This window comes from Marmota monax, unplaced genomic scaffold (genome assembly GCF_021218885.2).
Source record: "Marmota monax isolate L192 unplaced genomic scaffold, Marmota_monax_Labrador192_F-V1.1 WCK01_AAM20220418_F8-fsc00011, whole genome shotgun sequence".
Taxonomy (NCBI): Eukaryota; Metazoa; Chordata; class Mammalia; order Rodentia; family Sciuridae; genus Marmota; species Marmota monax.
In genome coordinates this window covers 12677960-12695685 of record NW_026693082.1, presented here as the reverse complement: position 1 = coordinate 12695685, position 17726 = coordinate 12677960, and positions in this window count along the sequence as shown.

Sequence of the window (17726 nt, the reverse complement as noted above, 5' to 3'; positions counted from 1 at the left end):
ATGCTAAGTTTGTTGTGTTTTATTTCCCCTTCGTTTCCCCCTCACAGAAGGGATATTTCTTAAAATAATAATTTTTTTGCAAATTATTGTTCTCAGTATGGGAATCTATCAATAAAGTGCAAAACACTGAAAATGATGCTCATAATCTTGATCTGGGATAACCAATTCTGCATACTTAAATGCACGATCTGTAAAAAGATCTTACTCTTCGTCCAGAGTACACATTGCAAGCCAAGGACAAAGTGAGCTTTTCCACTTGATCTTTTTTTAAAACTTTTGTTGAGATTTGTATAAGTGCTATTTAAAAAATGCTGTATTCCTTTTACCTCTTTTTGTGTTCATAGTGGTTAGTCATTTAGGAGTTCAAACAAGACAGTATGTAAAGGGACTTGCCTAGTGCTAGAAGTATCACTTATTTTGGAAAGAAATAAGCCAATATTTTGAAAGATTAAAAAGAAAAAAAGAAGAAGAAAATAGTGGGCAGGGATGTAAGAATGAAAGAAAAAGGAGTTTGAGTAGAATAAAGAAATATTGAGAAATGAGGAGAATAAGGGCAGAGGAGAACTTGAAGTACTCTATTAAGTAGAGAGTAAACAGCAAAAGGAGAAAGGAATTAATTTGGTAGCTAGCTTTGGAATTTTTCCACCAATGACCTTGAATGTTATGTAGTAGCTTAGAAATGTTCAAACTGTGACAAGGGCAAAGAATACATATAAGTAAACAAAAGTATAAGTAAACAAAAGTAAATTGACATAAGAAAAGACTGTGTAGGATTTGGGGTCCACTTGATTCAGCAGCCATTTTTCTTTTGTCTTGTTCTCTCCTCAGCAATGATAGCGCTTCAGCAGCAGTTACTGAAGTTCAGCTTCATTAGACAAAACCAAGGCAGATGATGAAATAGAGAAAAATATTGACAAAATAATTATATGCTAAAGATGATTTAGGCAGTCATATATTGTAGAGGAAAAAAACAGAATTAAAGATGCAGTGAAACTGAGTGCTAAAGCTGAGCCAAAGAAAGGCAAGTGGAATGCAGGAGCTCCTGTTTTGAGTCTACACAGGTGCTTGGCTGGGGACAATGTGCCAGCTGAAGAATGCTCAATGAGCTCCATCCAACCAGAGCAAGGCTGTTGCATGCTCCGAGTACAGACAGATGGAAAGCTCTGGCAAGCTCCTCTTTGTCTTTTTCTCTCACCATATAAATGCAGGAACTCACAGATACCATTGTAAACCTCCAATTGCTATTCTTAGGGGTCCAGTGCTGCCTGAAGCATCCTAAGTAAGGGAGTTCTTGTGTGGAGATTTACCCTGATGCACTGGCAGCCTCTCATAATACCACCAGGAAATGCATCCCAGAGTTCAAAGAAGAGAAAGACTCACTGACCAAATGGAGACTTTGAAATATTAGTTAAAAGTGAATGAATTCAAAAAGTGCACCGTGAGAACCGAGGGAAAAGAATACATGGAGCCTAGTGCTCTTTGGATAAAGTACAAGGAGGACACAAAGAATGCACCGCTTGAGTTCTCATATATATTCTGTTAGACAGATACAGTTGGAAGTATGCTGGGCCAAGCTGAAGTTTGCATTGACCTTGAAGAGCAGTTGTAGATTTTATTTATGTTCCTCGGGAGATGACAGGTAGATCCAGAGAGGTGATTCCAATGGCTGGCCAATTTATAATGTACTCTAGTAAACATATGGAGTACTCTCATAAGCCTCATGAATGTGTCATGCATCAAGATTATTACATGCCTGGGGCATATTTAGAGTATTCTGAATATTAAGTGCCACTGGATCTTTATATTTCTAAGTTTAGCCCATAGATGTTTATGTTATCTGCATCTGTCATACAGTTTGCAGATTTATTTACCTACCTTTAACCTGTTCCATGAATTCTGTCTCACAAGCTACTTGTTTCTATATTAATTTGTGATCATTTTTGTTTTTCTAATTTTCCATAGAAGAAGTGAATGTTCATGAATAATAAAGGAAATTCGCATTACATCAAGGAAGAGAGAACTTATTAAGGAATGAAAAACCTAAAAAACTGGGAGAAATGAGTCAGTGATAGCTACTATGAGATTGTAATTTGACAAAGTTGTAGTGAAGGTTGATAATATGTTTTCCCATCCAATTATTGCCTCTCCTGTAATTGTTTTCTCTCTTAAGAACATTTTTTTTTTGGAGAGATTGATAGAGAAGGTGTTCACTCTTCAGGATAAACTCCATTTTCTACCCAATGGTCCCAGCAACATAATTACCACAAAGAAGGTGATCACCTTTGGACTCTTAAGCTATTTAGATTTTGCATTCTAATTGAATGATACTTATATAAGGAAACATCTTAAAACCAAGTAACTATAGTAGAAAATTTAGTTTCCTTGGAATTCATCTTCTAGTGAGAGATGAGTTTATATTTGTGTACTTTCCCACAGCTCCTACTTTCTCAATCTTCATTCATCAGTTCTCATTATTTCCTGCCTAGTCATCCCCAAACACACACACGCACACACACACACACACTCACAATCAATAAAGACACACTGTTCCAACCAATTGGATGTGTTTCATTAAGTAAGTTCATGCCAGGAGAGTCTATCTACACACATCAATTTGTGTTAATATAAATTAAAATTATATATTAATTGTGTATTATATTTATGTATATATCAATATATATTTTATTAATATAATCAATATATACATATACATACACAAATACATATCTTAGGTTTAAAACATTTAATTCAGACTACAAGAAAAATATAGTAATGTGGCAATATAAATGTAAGACTGAAGAGGTACACTACTTCACAAAATCAATTTTAATTTAAATGTGAACTGTGTTCTCCACTATGAAGATACTCAGAAAATAAAACTTTACGATAGGAAGATAGTGCTTTAACAACTCTTATTTATTGAGGTGTGTTTTGTATTGCTGCCTATTACTGACACTTCGATTTTTGTACATAGAGCCCTGGGATCTTAAGCAGCTCTTGAGCCATGCTGCAGGACACTTTAACTGTGTACTGTAGTTTTGCTGCTGGTATAGAAAACATAATATCTCTTTTCAATGCAGAAGTATGAACTTAAGAACTAGTTGGAGTGTAAACATGACTGAGAATTTAATGATAATTCATATTTGCAGAACATTAATTTTTTAATAGCAAATACTCTTTATTTTTTTTGCTCTTCAAATGTGTAATGCTAAAATAAGAAACTGAAGTTCAGAAAGGATGCATTATTTATCTACAGTCATTCAGCAGGAATCAGGATGGAAGCTGATTTCTATGATTCAAAGATGGTTCCCTTTCTACTGGATCATTCTGCATCAGTAGAGGAGATTCCTTGAAAAAAAAATATAAAATGGAATAATCAGAAAGATGCTTTAGTTCAGTGTGTGGGGTGACTCTCTAGAAGATTTTTTATATATTGGGCTCCTGTTAAGAGTAAATGGCAAAAATAACATAAGTATGATCAAAGATTATAGCAGTGGAATAGAAAAGTAAGGGGAAAGTCGTAAGCAATTCCCTGAAAAGACAAATGCACAAAAATATTTTATTCCTCTTTGTACCTCCTGAACTTAGCATGATACTGTCTAGGGGTACTTGGCATTCGCTCTTTGAACTTGAAAGAGCAGCATAGTAGATGTTGGTGACTCTGCCCATCCAAGGGACATAAATCACGAATGGGACAGCATTTTAAAACAAGAGCCTCATTCAGATCAAGTGAGAAGAAATGACTTATTTAGAGATAAAAGTATTTTGAAATAATGCTTATGGCTATAATACAGAGAAGAGTTTTATTAAAGTGAGAAAAAATAAATGGTTGCCAAGTATTCATGTTTTCCCATAAGCACAAACAGAGCCTGAAGCATCTTATTCAACTACTCATTAAACACATATTACACAATAATCAAAACACGTTTAAAGAGATATTTTACAGTTTATAAGGCATTTTCATGGCAGATACATTACCTAAAAATTGAGGCAGGTTTTTTAAGGTAAATGGAGCCAAGAGAACAAGAAATTTTATTATCATTTTATAGCTGATATATATGAGGATGAGTGGTAATAATTTTAAAACACAGCTGGTTGAGAGGCAGAATTAGATTCCAGAATTATAATTTTTCTTTACTTATCTACAGTATTTTAATTAAATCTATAGGCATACATTTCATACAGTAAAATTCACCAATTATAAGTGTCCAAATGGGTAAGTTTTGACAAATGTACTATAGCAGTTGTAACCACAAATAACTCACAGAAAATTTACACCATTCCCAAGAGGATCCTTATGTCAGTTATGGTCAATTTGCTCTACCCCTCTTCTGACACCTTGTCACTGTGGACAAGTTTTGCTTTCACTATGATTTCTTATGAATGCAATCTAGAGTAGGCAATCTCTCCTCTCTTGTTTCCTTTAAATAACCTAACAATTATGATATGAACCAGTTAAGATATAAGCTTGTTTTATGTGCCCAAATTTTGTTCCTTTTATTGCTGAGTAAAATTTCAATTTATGGAATTGCAATGATTTATTCATTTATTTGCCTGTTCTTGGCCATTTGGCTTTCTCATGATGTGTGTCTTTCTGACCAGAACTGCTTTGAAAATTCATTGACACGTTTTATGTGGAAATGTGTTAATTTCTCTTAAATAATACCTTGGAATGGAAATACTGAGCTTGAATAAAATTGAATTTTTAATTTCATAGAAACTCACCAGACCATTTCCAAAGTCCTCACCAACACTTGATATATTTATAATTTAAATTTTTGGACTTTTAGTGTTAACAGTGATATATCTTAAAGAAAGATACACCCACATGGTTTTAGTTTGCATTTTCTTAATCACTAATCTTGTTAAGCATTTTAAAATGCTCATTTTCCATTCATATATTATCTTTGGGAAAAGGTTTTAAAAGCATTCTATATATGTTTAAATAAAGTTTATTTTCTCATTATAGAGTTTTTAGTGTTCTTTATAAAAATATTGAATGGTAGAATTTTGTCACATACACAGTTTATAAATGTATTTTACCAGTTTGTGACTCATCTAAATTTTATAAACTTGATGAAGTCCAATTTACCATTTTCTATCTTTTGTGGTTCATTTTTATGAGTTTGAGCTAAGAATTATTTGCCTAACTTGTGTTCATTGTCTTATAAATTATTCTGTAAATTGTTTCATGTTATTAGATCTTTAGGTCTATGAACCTTTTAGCATTAAATGTTGTGTGTAGTATGAAATAAATGATGGCATTTATATCTTTCCACATGTAAAGTTTTTGCATACCATTTGTTAACAAGACAATCCTGTCTTCATTTAATTATATGACAATATAGCCAAAATCTATTGCTTATTATAAGTGAAGAATCCATTGACTCTGTTCTGTTTTGTTTATGTAATGTCAATCTGTACAACAGTACCATACTATGCTAGTTATTGTAGGACTTCATAATTAAATTTAAACTCTAGTAGTGTAAGTCCATTAATTTTTGTCCTTATTTTCTTATTTCATTTTATTTTGGGGGCTAATGTAGGTCATCTTCACATTTATAAATATTAAAACAAGATTGCTCATTTCTTGAAATAATAACTCTAAGGTTTTAATTGTAATTTTGTGAATTCACAGTTTATTTTGCAAAAATTGCCATCTTGATAATACTGTCTTCTATGCATTCACAGAGTACATATTTAGCTCATCTTTTATATCCTGGTGATTTTTCTCAGTTTTTCTATACAAATATTTAGCATATTTAGTGAAAATTATTCCTGTTTCATGATTTTAAAGCTTTGAAAATTTCAGCATTCAAATATTAATTTCTAGTGTATAGACGCACAGTAATTAAAACTCTATAGTACCCTATAGTTTTTATAGATTCATATAAAAGTTTTGTTATGGTTTAGATGTGGTGTCCCCCAAAAGCTCACTTGTGAGACAATGCAAGAAGGTTTGGAAGAGAAATGACTAGGTTAGAACCTTAACTAATACCTGATGGGATTAACTGAGTGGTAACTGGAGGCAGGTGCCTTGTAGCTGGAGGAAGTGGTTCATTGGGGGCGTGGCTTTGGGGTATGTATTTTATCTCAGAAGAGTGGAGTCTCTCTTTCTGCCTTCTGATCATCACGTGAGCTGCTTCCCTCTGCCACACACTCCACAATGATGTTCAGCTTCAACTCAAGTCCTGAGGAATGGAGCCTGCTGTCCATGGACTGAAACCTCAGAAACTGTGAGCCCTCAAATAAACTTTCTCCTCTACAATTGTGCTGGCTGGGTCTTTTAGTCAAAGCAGTGCAAAAGCTGACTAAAACAAGTTTTAATGGTTGTTTTTGTTTTGTTTTGTCCTTCTCTGATGTTCTCTTATACGCTTTTCTTCCCCATTGGAAGATGTGTATTTATATCTTCAATTTTAATTCAACTTAATTTTTAAAAAATGATACATGAAAACAGTATACAGAAACTGTTGAAACCAAGTTTTCTCAGCACCATTTATGAAAAGACTCTTACCATTTTATTTCCTTTGTTCAAGATTATTTCCCTATATCTTGGATCTGTTTCTGAGAGATCTCTACATTGTTCCTTTAATTTATTTGTTATTTCACTAATACTACACTGCCTTGGTCACTGTAGCTTTACAATAAGCCTGACCTGTTATTCTTGCTAAGTTGAGTAGTGTCTATCATCTGAACTTGCTCTCCCGAAGTATTGTGCTGGCTGTTCTGTACCTTTTGTCTTTCCACATAAACCTATTGGATCAGTTTCTTGATATCCACAAAGTAACTTGCTGACATTTTAATTAGGTTATGTTCAATCTACATGTAAATTTAGAAAAATCCACATTTTAATAATATTGAGTCTTTCCTATATAAGAATGTGGGCTAGATTTCCTTTTATTTAAATCTTTGATTTCTTTAATCAGCTGTTAGATTTCTTTATTTAGATTTTGAACATATCTTGTTGTATGTGTACAAATGTATCCTTCTTGGTACCAAAATGTAATTCATGTTGTATGTTTTATTTCAATTTCCAATTTATTGCTAGTATAATGTAAAGTAATTGACTTTTGCATATTAACCTTGTATTCTGCAATCTTATTTAGCTTATTTGTTCTAATAGTTTTTATTAATTCTTTGGGTGTTTTACATTGATTGTTTCATTTTTAAACCAAGATAGTTTTAGTTCTTCATTCCCAACATATAAACCTTTATTTTTTTTTGTCTTAATGCATAAGTCAGTATTTATACCATAATACTGAAAAGAAGTGGTTAAGGGATGTTTGCTCTCTAGAGATCATCTCTACAATCTCATGAAATTGTATTATGTATTTGCATAGATCAGCATTGATCCAAAGAATTTTTGAAATGCTTCTTTATAACTAGCTTCTAACTCTCCATTAGCTTATCATACAAATTCTATCCACCTGGATCTACCTGTAGTGTTGTCTTTGTTACTTCTAGTCTGTGAGACCACCAGTAGTTTCTGTTTCTCTTGTTGTCCTTCCCTTAAGAGCTTAGAGCATTGTCTGACCTATTTTAAAATGTTTAAAAACACAAATTTCATGTATTTGTGCATGTTTTTATGTTTATCATGGTGAAGAAATACCATATAAAATTTTATGGGCTGTAGTAAAAATCTCACATTTTTGTGTTTTGAGACATTTTCAGTGTTAAGGCACTACTTGTTTGATAATAAGCATGGAACCCTTTATTTTGATCTCTCTTTGTGACCATTTTTCATATAGAGATCACCTATGGAAATCAGTTAATGGCATTAATCCTCCTTCATTCTTTCAGAAACAAAATACATTAGAAATAAACAAAGAAGAGATAACATCCACTTATTCTAGATTTTAATTTGAGCATGTCACAGGAAGGTTCAAGGTATTATATATAAGAGTGTCAGAACTTACCATAACAGTATATCAAACCTATCCAGGGAAAAAATTTTGAAAAACCAAAATGGGCAAGAAGACAATAATCCATATATCACAAAATAACATGCAATGCATGAGGGACTATACATGAATTGAATTTTTTTTTTTGGAAAATGAGAAATATTATAAGAATTAAAAAATAAATCATTAAATTACCATTTCTCCACTTGAATTTTGAATCAAATATTGATTATGACTAAATATAAGATGAATGGAGAAGCAATATCATATTTGTTACTGAGGAAATGCCAAAGAAGAAACTTTTTTTTCTTTTATTGATAGGCATATGGATTCCCTAATACTAAAACCAAAATGTATGTAGGCTTATTCTTCAAAACATTGGTAGAATTGGACTCTTATACAAGATTTAGGTTTTTTGTTTGTTTGTTTGTTTTTTCACAAACATATGGCATAAAGGAACAGAGCAGAAAGTGTGTTCTTCCCCACACACCCAGGCTTCCATAAGTGTTCAGAGACAAAGAAACATGGCTACACATGAAAGAAGGTTCTTCTCCCAAATTCTCAGTCCTCCTGCAAGGGAAGGATGAAGACTGGAGAAAACCCATTGTATTTATACTGATAATACTAATGGGGTTGCTCAAAACCATGGAAATCAAACAGCAGTATTGATTTCTTTTCCTTACTATATGACTGTTCCTATAATGTCAGGAGACATAACAATGTTTAGCTATTTATATGTTTCACTATGTATATGTCTATATTGAAGTAAAAAGTTTAGAGTGGTTAGAAAGCAGACAATAAATGTTGGCAAAGATGTGGGGGGAAAATACACTCATATATTGTTAATGGGACAACAAATTGGTGCAACCATTATGGAAAGCAGAATGGAGATTCCTTAAGAAACTCAAAATGGGACCACAATTTGACCCAGTTATCCCACTTCTTGGTTTATACCCAAAGGACTTAAGTCAGCATACTACAGTGATGCACCCCATCTATGTTTATAGGAGCTCAACTCACAATAGTTAAACTATGAAGCCAACTTAGGTATCCTTCAACAGATGAATGAATAAAGAAAGTGTGGTATTTATACACAATGGAATGTTACTCAGCCTTAAAGAAGAATGAAATGATGGTATTTGCCAGTAAATGAATGGTGCTGGAGAATATCATGCTACGCAAAACAAACTAATCCCCAAAAACTAAACGCCGAATGTTTATCTTATAATAGGTGGATGCTTACTCACAATAAGGGGTGGGCAGGCGGAACGAGGTAAAAACATTTTCTTTGGATTAGGCAGAGGCAAGTAAAAAGATGGGAGGGCATATGGGGGTAGGAAGGATAGCAGAATGAATGGGACATTATTACCCTATTTGCATATATGACTACATGACTGACCAGTGTGATTCTACATCTTGTACACCCAGAAGAATGAGAAATTATACTTAATTTATGTATGAGGTGTCAAAATGCATTCTACCATTATGTATTAGTAAATAGAACAAATTTTATAAAAGGGAAAGCAGGCCATTTGGAATAAAATTATCTAAAGATGATAGAAAATTGTTTAAAAGTTGTGGAAAGATAAACCAGGCCCAAATCATAAAGGGTCTTCTTAATGGCTATTTGGAAATTAGGTTCATATTATTCTCTAGAGCCACGTGGGAGGGATAGAATAGGGAGACTTTGGTGATTGAGACATCACCTAAGAGGTCATTATAGTGATCTCAACCAGCCAGCAGAAGGACCTCAGGTATTATTGATTTACATGCACCTGAATCTCTAACTAGGAGGTGGGGGAGTACTTTGTTATCCACGTTTTGATAACATTGCCTTGTTCCAAACTAGATCCCTGGCTCACTGACAGGTGAAAGTTTAAATCCTTCCAATAGATTTCAGTTGTCTATGATGTTTGGCATGAGTGGTAAGGAGACCTTCAACCCTTTGCCCTATATTGCCTATTAGTTCATTGTTAAAATTTTTATCTAATATAATTCTGAACAGCCCCTGTAATGTTAACATTTAATTCTGAAAATAATGCAACATATATCATGTCATTGGCAATAACACCATGGCTCTGGTTGAGGGTATTTTGGATAATTAGCATCTTAAGAAACAGAGCCAGAATTGGTTAACATCACTATACTATTTTGTATTGCTTAAAACCGTATTAGAATATCATGCATCTGTTTTGTCAGGACACTTCATAGATCCATTTTCATATAGGTTTATAATTAATTCCTCTTTAGTTAAGTGACAAATTCTTTAGTCATTGTCAGAAAAAGACTCTACCAAGAAATAATAAAGCTAAAAGAGTAATTTCTTGCTTTAGAGAGAAAACACCACATGGTTAGTTTGAACAGAGAAGAATGGAGGATGGAATAGTTATGTATTTATCATCATTTCCTCATACTCATTCAAGTCTCCCACTAGCCTTGTTTTGAGTTTGTTTATTTGTGTCTTAGGAAAAAAATATATAAAGAAGTGGTTGGGAATTGCATGGTTGATGATTTTTAAAAAAGGAAAAAAAAAATCTCAAGAAAAATGTTATATTACTTAAAAAAGAAATCTCTGTGATTTTGGCAAGTTTGTTAATGATTATACATTTAGGAAGAAGAAAAAAGGGGAGAAAGCTCTTGAACCTAAATTGTCAAGGTTGCATGAAATTGTCACTTTCCCAGGAAGGCTAATAAAGAAAAAAAAATCTGAGCCTTAAAAACGAGGCAAGAAACAACAAAAAGAACACTTTTGCTGGGTTCAAAACAGGAAGAAGAACAAGGAAGAGAGAGTTCCATTGCTGAGAGCAGATGGTAGAATGTCAACAGAACAACTTCACTGCTGTTTGCTTTTGTCCTGTTCACAAAGGGAATTTGTCTCATGGAAACTTGGTGGTGGTAGAAGAGATGCTTTGAAACCTCAGTGAGGAGTTAGAACAGGTAATGAGTTAGAGAGCTCAGAGATCAGCACCTTAAAGTCAGAGAATCTCCAGGTAAGAACATTTCCCTGAGCACAGATCGTCTGGATCCAGGTTCAGTGATTGCTGCCAAATGTGGAGTTTGTGAGAGGCAACCAGGGTCCATGTGAAATCACTCAGTTTAAAAAAAAAGAGATTAAAAAAAGAACTTGATGATAGTCACTTACATTGTTTGAGAGCAGTGTAATTAGCAAAGAGTGAGATAAATACAGTGCCAGAATAAACTCATTAAGAGAAGACCATGCTTGTAGTATTTCCTTTTTCTCAGGAACACAGGGATATGTCATTCCCTTGGTATACATTAACTTTTGTGAAAGCCTTCTTTTACTATTATGCTTATGAGATTTTTGCATTTATCAATAATACAGTACTTTTTGAGTAATATTCTAGTATGAATACACTATAGTACATTTATCTGTTTTGAAGTGAAAGGGAATACACTATATTCCTACCCCCAACACATAAGCATCCCAGTGATGTCACATTCTTGCCAGTATTTGATTTTAATAGTCTCTTTTTAATTTTAAATATGTGTGGTTCACATGTGTATACTCATGCATGTATGTTCACTGTATGGGTATCCATTTTAAAAAACATTGTTAAAAATCTCTTAAAATATCATGGGCAAATACTGGTAGGATATATTTGGTTGAATAATTATACCCTAGGAATAATAATCACTCTATCACCTTTAGCTCTCTGAGTCTATTTTAACTGCACATGCTTGGGCAAGTTAATCAGGTCTTAGTTTCCTTTGTGGGACATGATCTAATGATAGAGCCACCTCAAAGGTTTGTTATAAAGATTAAATGAAAATACCCATCTGAGAGTTAAGAAGGTGTTTGTCACATATCAAATGTTCAACACATCTTAAATGAAATTATTACATTTGTCATTCATTCATAGGTTTGGAGCCATGACTTTGAGGAGACTGATAATTCAGGCCCATTCACACACAGGAGAATCAGATTTTAGAATATGAAATCCAAAGTCATTCTGTAGGGACAAAGAAGAAAGTATTCTATGGAGATGTTTTTAGTTATAAACACAAAGAAGATAAAGTGGTGGACCATAGCAGGGTCTAGCAGGTGAACCACACACTCTAAATGGGGAAGAGAGAAGCCTATTTAAAATGAAAAAAATGTGGAGAGAGTGCTTGTGACATGCTGTGTGTGCTACAGTGTATTCCAAGGGCATCCATGGGATAAATGCCTGGTTCCCAATGTGAGGCCATTGGGGGATGGCGGAGCCCTCAAGAGGTGAGGCCTAGAGGGATGTCATTGGGTTATGCCCTAGAAGAGGACATGTTCTCTGACATGTTCCTCTCTTTCCTTTTTTTCCTTCTTGGCCCTGAGGTGAACTGTTTACCCCACCATGTACTTCTACCATGCCATGCTGCATCTCCACGGGTCCAGAAGCACTGGGACAGAAACGTCCAAAACCATGAATCAAAATAAGTCTTTTATCTTTATAAGCTGATTATCTGTGATATTTGATGTAGTGAGAAAAAGCTGACATAGCTCTCACCACAAAAACAATAACTGGTTGAGGTAATGCATTTGGTAAAAGTAGATTTAACCATTCTATAATATATATATATATATATATATATATATATATGTATATGTGTGTGTATGTATATATATGTATATACATATATATATACACATATACATTTCAAAACATGCTGTACATGACAAAAAGCACAATAATATCTGTCAGTTAAATCTTTTTTCAAAAACCCAACCAAGTGAAGACCAGGTATTCTATGAAATATGAAAGAAGTGGAATTGTATACAAAGTATCTTACACCTTTAATGGCTGTTTCAGTCTTGATTAGAGTCTTCGAGACCCTTTTAGGAGACACTGTCCTAGATTGGAGCAGGTCCTTCAGAAGTAGTGAGCATTTCCCTGAAGACATTTATTTTATGCCACACCAGATTTACAGAACCTGTTCTTGACTTTATATTGGTCAGCATTTTTATTATTGCCTGGAAGAAAATATAAGCAATGCAAATCAACTCTCTAAATCTGATAGGACAGTTAAAATGTCTGCTCTTAGAATTTACATGCAAAATATCTATACAGATTGAAACAAGTAACATGATTTAATAGAAATAAATAATTTTTATAAGCAAACAAAGTGGAAAAAAATCTGCATTTATGTGGCCTTATTTCATTTAGACAATCAATGAAGAGAGAAAACATATTTTAGTGTAGCATATGACCTTAATTACCAAAAGAGTACCAAGATCATCAAATGAGTTCATAGAATTAAAATAGGTGTATCATGCCATAGTACTGCATTATTATTTTGATAATGACATTTTAAGGAGGGTCTTAAAATAAGTGTATCAGAAGAAGATAAATAAGATGCTCACTTCTTTTTCTTCTTTCTTTTTTATTTTTCAGTTTTCGGCGGATACAACATCTTTATTTTATTTTTATGTGGTGCTGAGGATTGAACCCAGTGCCCCTGTGCATGCCAGGCGAGTGTGTTACCACTTGAGCCACATCCCCAGTCCGCTCACTTCTTTTCATCTGAGAAAGAGTTGATGAGCTTTAATAGGAGATGTGGCATTAATGTGCCCTTAGGCCAGAAGACAAAGCCAAACAAGGAAGCAAACAGAACAACAACAATATTTAAGCACCTGTTGTGTAGGAGCAATGTTTTATTTCTTCTGCACTAAAATGTAGAGCTAGATAGAAAGTACAAACATTAGGGGGGAGGAGATTTTAGCTAAAGGTGGCAGAACCAGAGCTCCTTTTTCTTTTCCTCCTAGAATCCCATTTCTGCTGCTTTTATGGCACTTGTCAAACTCTTTTGTAATATCAACTTTCCTGTCATCCCAAGCTCTTTGAGGAAAGAGATTGTATTTTGTTGTGTTGATCCTTCACAATTACTTCAGGGCCAGGAGAACAAGTTTGAAAGATATGTGTTAAATTGAGTAGAATAGATTACTTAATAAATAAAAGCATCCAAATTCTACCTGCATTTGTAGGTAGAATTTCCCCAGGTCCTGACCATCACTAGACAAGAATGAAGGTATGTGGTGGACACACCTTAGAGGAATTTGTGTGTGTGTGTGTGTGTGTGTGTTAGTTGGTAGTTAGTTCTAGAAACTCTCCAAAGTCATGTCTTTATGTCAGTTCTATGAAAAATAAATGATTCAGATATGAAGTGCTATTTTATTATCAATTCTCCATATATTAATAAACTTCCAGTATTCATTAGAATTAAAAAAATAATAATAAAAAACCCATTAAGAACATCAGTAGTACCTCTTCCAGGAAAGCCAAAATCTATGACTAACTTGGCACACAAAGTATTTAATATTCTGGAAGTGATATTAGATTTTGCAGGGGTGTGAATCACTCATTTTGTTTTTCTAGAATGTCAGTTTCTGCTATTTTCCTGAAAACCATATGTCATTATCAAAAGAATCATACCTCAAATTTAAGGTTCTTTCAGTATTGAATATGTGGTTTTTAAAAACTTTTTAAAAATTTAAGATCATAATATTCACCTCCATTACTTAAAAAACATTTCATTTGAAAATGAATAGAAATATTAAATGAGGCTCCACAAGATCTCTTTTAAAACTAGAAGAATAACTTTCTTTACTGTCATTCATGACATTTTGCAGATAAGATAGGAAGAGCATGGTGACTCAACCAAAAAGAACCTTAGCTTTTTCACTTTAATTCTGGTTGCCATAGTTTAACCCCTTTTATTTTATAATGTCATTTAAAAAATTATATAAATGTCTTTTCTAAGTATAAAAATCATGCATTAATTTCCATTGGCAGTATTACAATTTATCTGAATATTATTTCCATTTTACTTTATAAAAATGCTGTTTTTGTTGCTGTTTTTCTCCCTAGAGCTTTGGGTTACTGCCTTAATATCTTCAACAAAGTAGCTTATAGATAAATTCATCAAGTAATTTAAAACTCCAACACTTATAATTCATATTCATGTTAAGAATGAAAATATCTAAGAGAAATGATTTCCAAAATACATTATGAGTTACTTGCTAAAAACACAAGCAATTCATTATGGAATCTGAGTTTGTTGAGGCCTAGACAATTATTATTTTGCTTCTATAGACTGATTTGTAGGTAATTTTTAAATCAGAGAAAAAAAGAAGTTAGAAATAAATTCATTTTAAGGTCAAATTTCAAAAAATGCATAAGAGATAAAACAATGCAGTATCTCATACCAAATGTAGAGATGACATCATTAAAATGGAATAAGACCATGTCTTACAATATTTCAGGAGCAAGAAGAATCTGGGGTCCAGACTGTCTAGCTAGCAGCAGATGGGAAATTTACACCCACTTCAACTGGGGCATAACTTTTTCTCCACTGTGCATTTCATGAAATATAAACCTCTACTCACTGACTCAAAGGCCTTTCTTTGGAACAGTTGTTATGCATTTTAAGTTGGTTCTTCTTGAGGACAATGTTGGGTAGCTATTAAGTTTCATGTAATGTCTGGTCCTAAAATCTACAGTGCATAAAAGATCATTATTATTCAAAGATAGGAGAATGACCCCCCCAAGTTTGTTCAGGACTTTCTGATTCATGCCTTGTGTCCCAGCACAATTAAAAATAGAAGTTCCATTTCCCTCCCAACTGTATCCCAATTGAGTGACAAATCCATGGTCACTTCACTTACCATTTGCTAAATGGGTTCTACTTGAAAAAAGTACCAAACCTGCCTCACATGGCTTGAAGCCCTACTCCTCAAAACATATTTCTTGGACTATGGAAGAGGCCCTCCACCATGGCTTGTTAGAATACCAGCCTCTACTGGCTTACTGAGTCAGAATGTGCATTTAAACAGGATCGCAAGGTGACTCCTATTACAATAAAGTTGAAGAAAAGCTACCCTAGAACAAAAGGCTGACCTGACAGTTGTTTGGGGACAGTTATTTCTTCAGAAAATAGTGCAAACATCTATTCACAAAATACCAAGTAAAACAAAGAAATTTGATTAGAGGAAAAAAGTCAACCATTTTTGTCCACTCTGATTTACAATTAGATCATTTTATTTGCATTTAGATCATTAACAAGGCATTTAAAAAAAAACTTTCTTTATATGTCTATTTCATTTTAAATTTTCACTTTTAACTACTCAATTTCTTGTATAAAAATAAAGCTAAAATAAGATGTGCAGTTTTAACATAATTCTGAAACTACAGTCTTTGGGTTCTTTTGATTTTTTGGAGATATGGGGGATTAAACTAAGGCCCCACATATGCTAGGCAAGTACTTTTATTTGGAGCTCCACTCCCATGCTTTTAAAATCTATTTTTAAGGTAGGCTTTCACTATATTGCCCAGGCTAGACTTGAACTTGTGACCCTCTTTTCTCAACTTCTGGAATAGCTGGAGGGAGTGTGCTGATGTGCGCTCCTGAAATTACAGTGATAATCCTTCAAATTCCCTCCAGATTTCTCTTTCCTAAATGTAGCTTTATTCTAAATTTGCAAAAAATCATTTTCTTGCTCTTTAAAAATTATTTTAAAAAATGTAAATGAATTCTCAAGTTATGTAATTTAATTTGTCTGTTTGTAAACTTGATATAAATGGAGCAACACTGCATGTATGTATACTTAAAGTTTTCTTCTCATTCAACATGATGTTTGTAAAATTAATGCATGAAATATAATATGAATACACAGAAATAAACAAATTTGTTCTATTACTTAAGGATGTATCATTTGGTTTTAAGTCCATTTTAGTTTAGCAACTGAAGTGCCAACAGCATTCTTCCTCACCAATGATGATGTTATATGGAATTCAATTGTTGCTCTGTAGCATATGCATATCTTTGGCTTCACTAAATAATAATAATTAGCTCTTTAGAGTGTTCATATGAATTTATGTTCTCACCATTTTTGCAATTGGGTACATTTTCATGCTTACCAACATTAATAATTGTAAGACTTTTATATTTTTGCCTTTCAATCATATGTGTTTTAAATCCTCAGATCCATGAAAAGAATCTGATTAAATATGGTATCTCCTGGGTTTTGAGCATTTAAATATTTTTCTTTGTAAACTAAATAGTCAAGTTAGTTCATTACTCTTTATATTTTCACTCATGTGTGCATGACAAGAAATCTCTCATTTTTATGTAGTTGAAATAATTACTTATTTTTAACATTAACATTTTCCCAACAAGTAAGTACATGTTTAAGTATTCTTATCACAAAAATGATAATTTGTGTGAGGTGACACATTTGCCAATGGGATAAATTTAACTAGGTACTTCAAGACATCATGTTGAATGCAAAAAATACATATAATTTTATATAGCAATTTAAAAATAATGAAGACACAAAAATAGCACTTGTCTATGTTGTTTGAGAAATACTTCCCTATTTTGAAATCACAAACATTTTCTTATTTAATTTACATATGCATTTTTATAGGTTTTCTGTGTACATTTAAATCTTCAAAACCCCAGGAATTACATTTTATATGGTGTGAGATTGAATCTTACATTTTCTTATCATAATTTATTTGTACATCTAGGCCAATTTTTCACATAAAAGTAACTAAATATGAGTCTATCAGTTTTGTAGCATGACATTCCATTGTGTTGGATATTTTCCTGTCTGATTGGCAGTGCCAAACTTAACTTCTGTAAGTATAAAAATTTATATTGTACTTGTTTGGGCATAGTTTCTCATTTTGCTTTTTAATGGTATGTGGCTATGGTATTTCCATACAAATTTTAGAATTGACTTGTCAAGTGCCATAAAAATGAATGTATTTATTTTAATATGAATTGTCTTGCATATCTACCTTAGTTCTTCAGGTTTTTATAAGCCGTGAA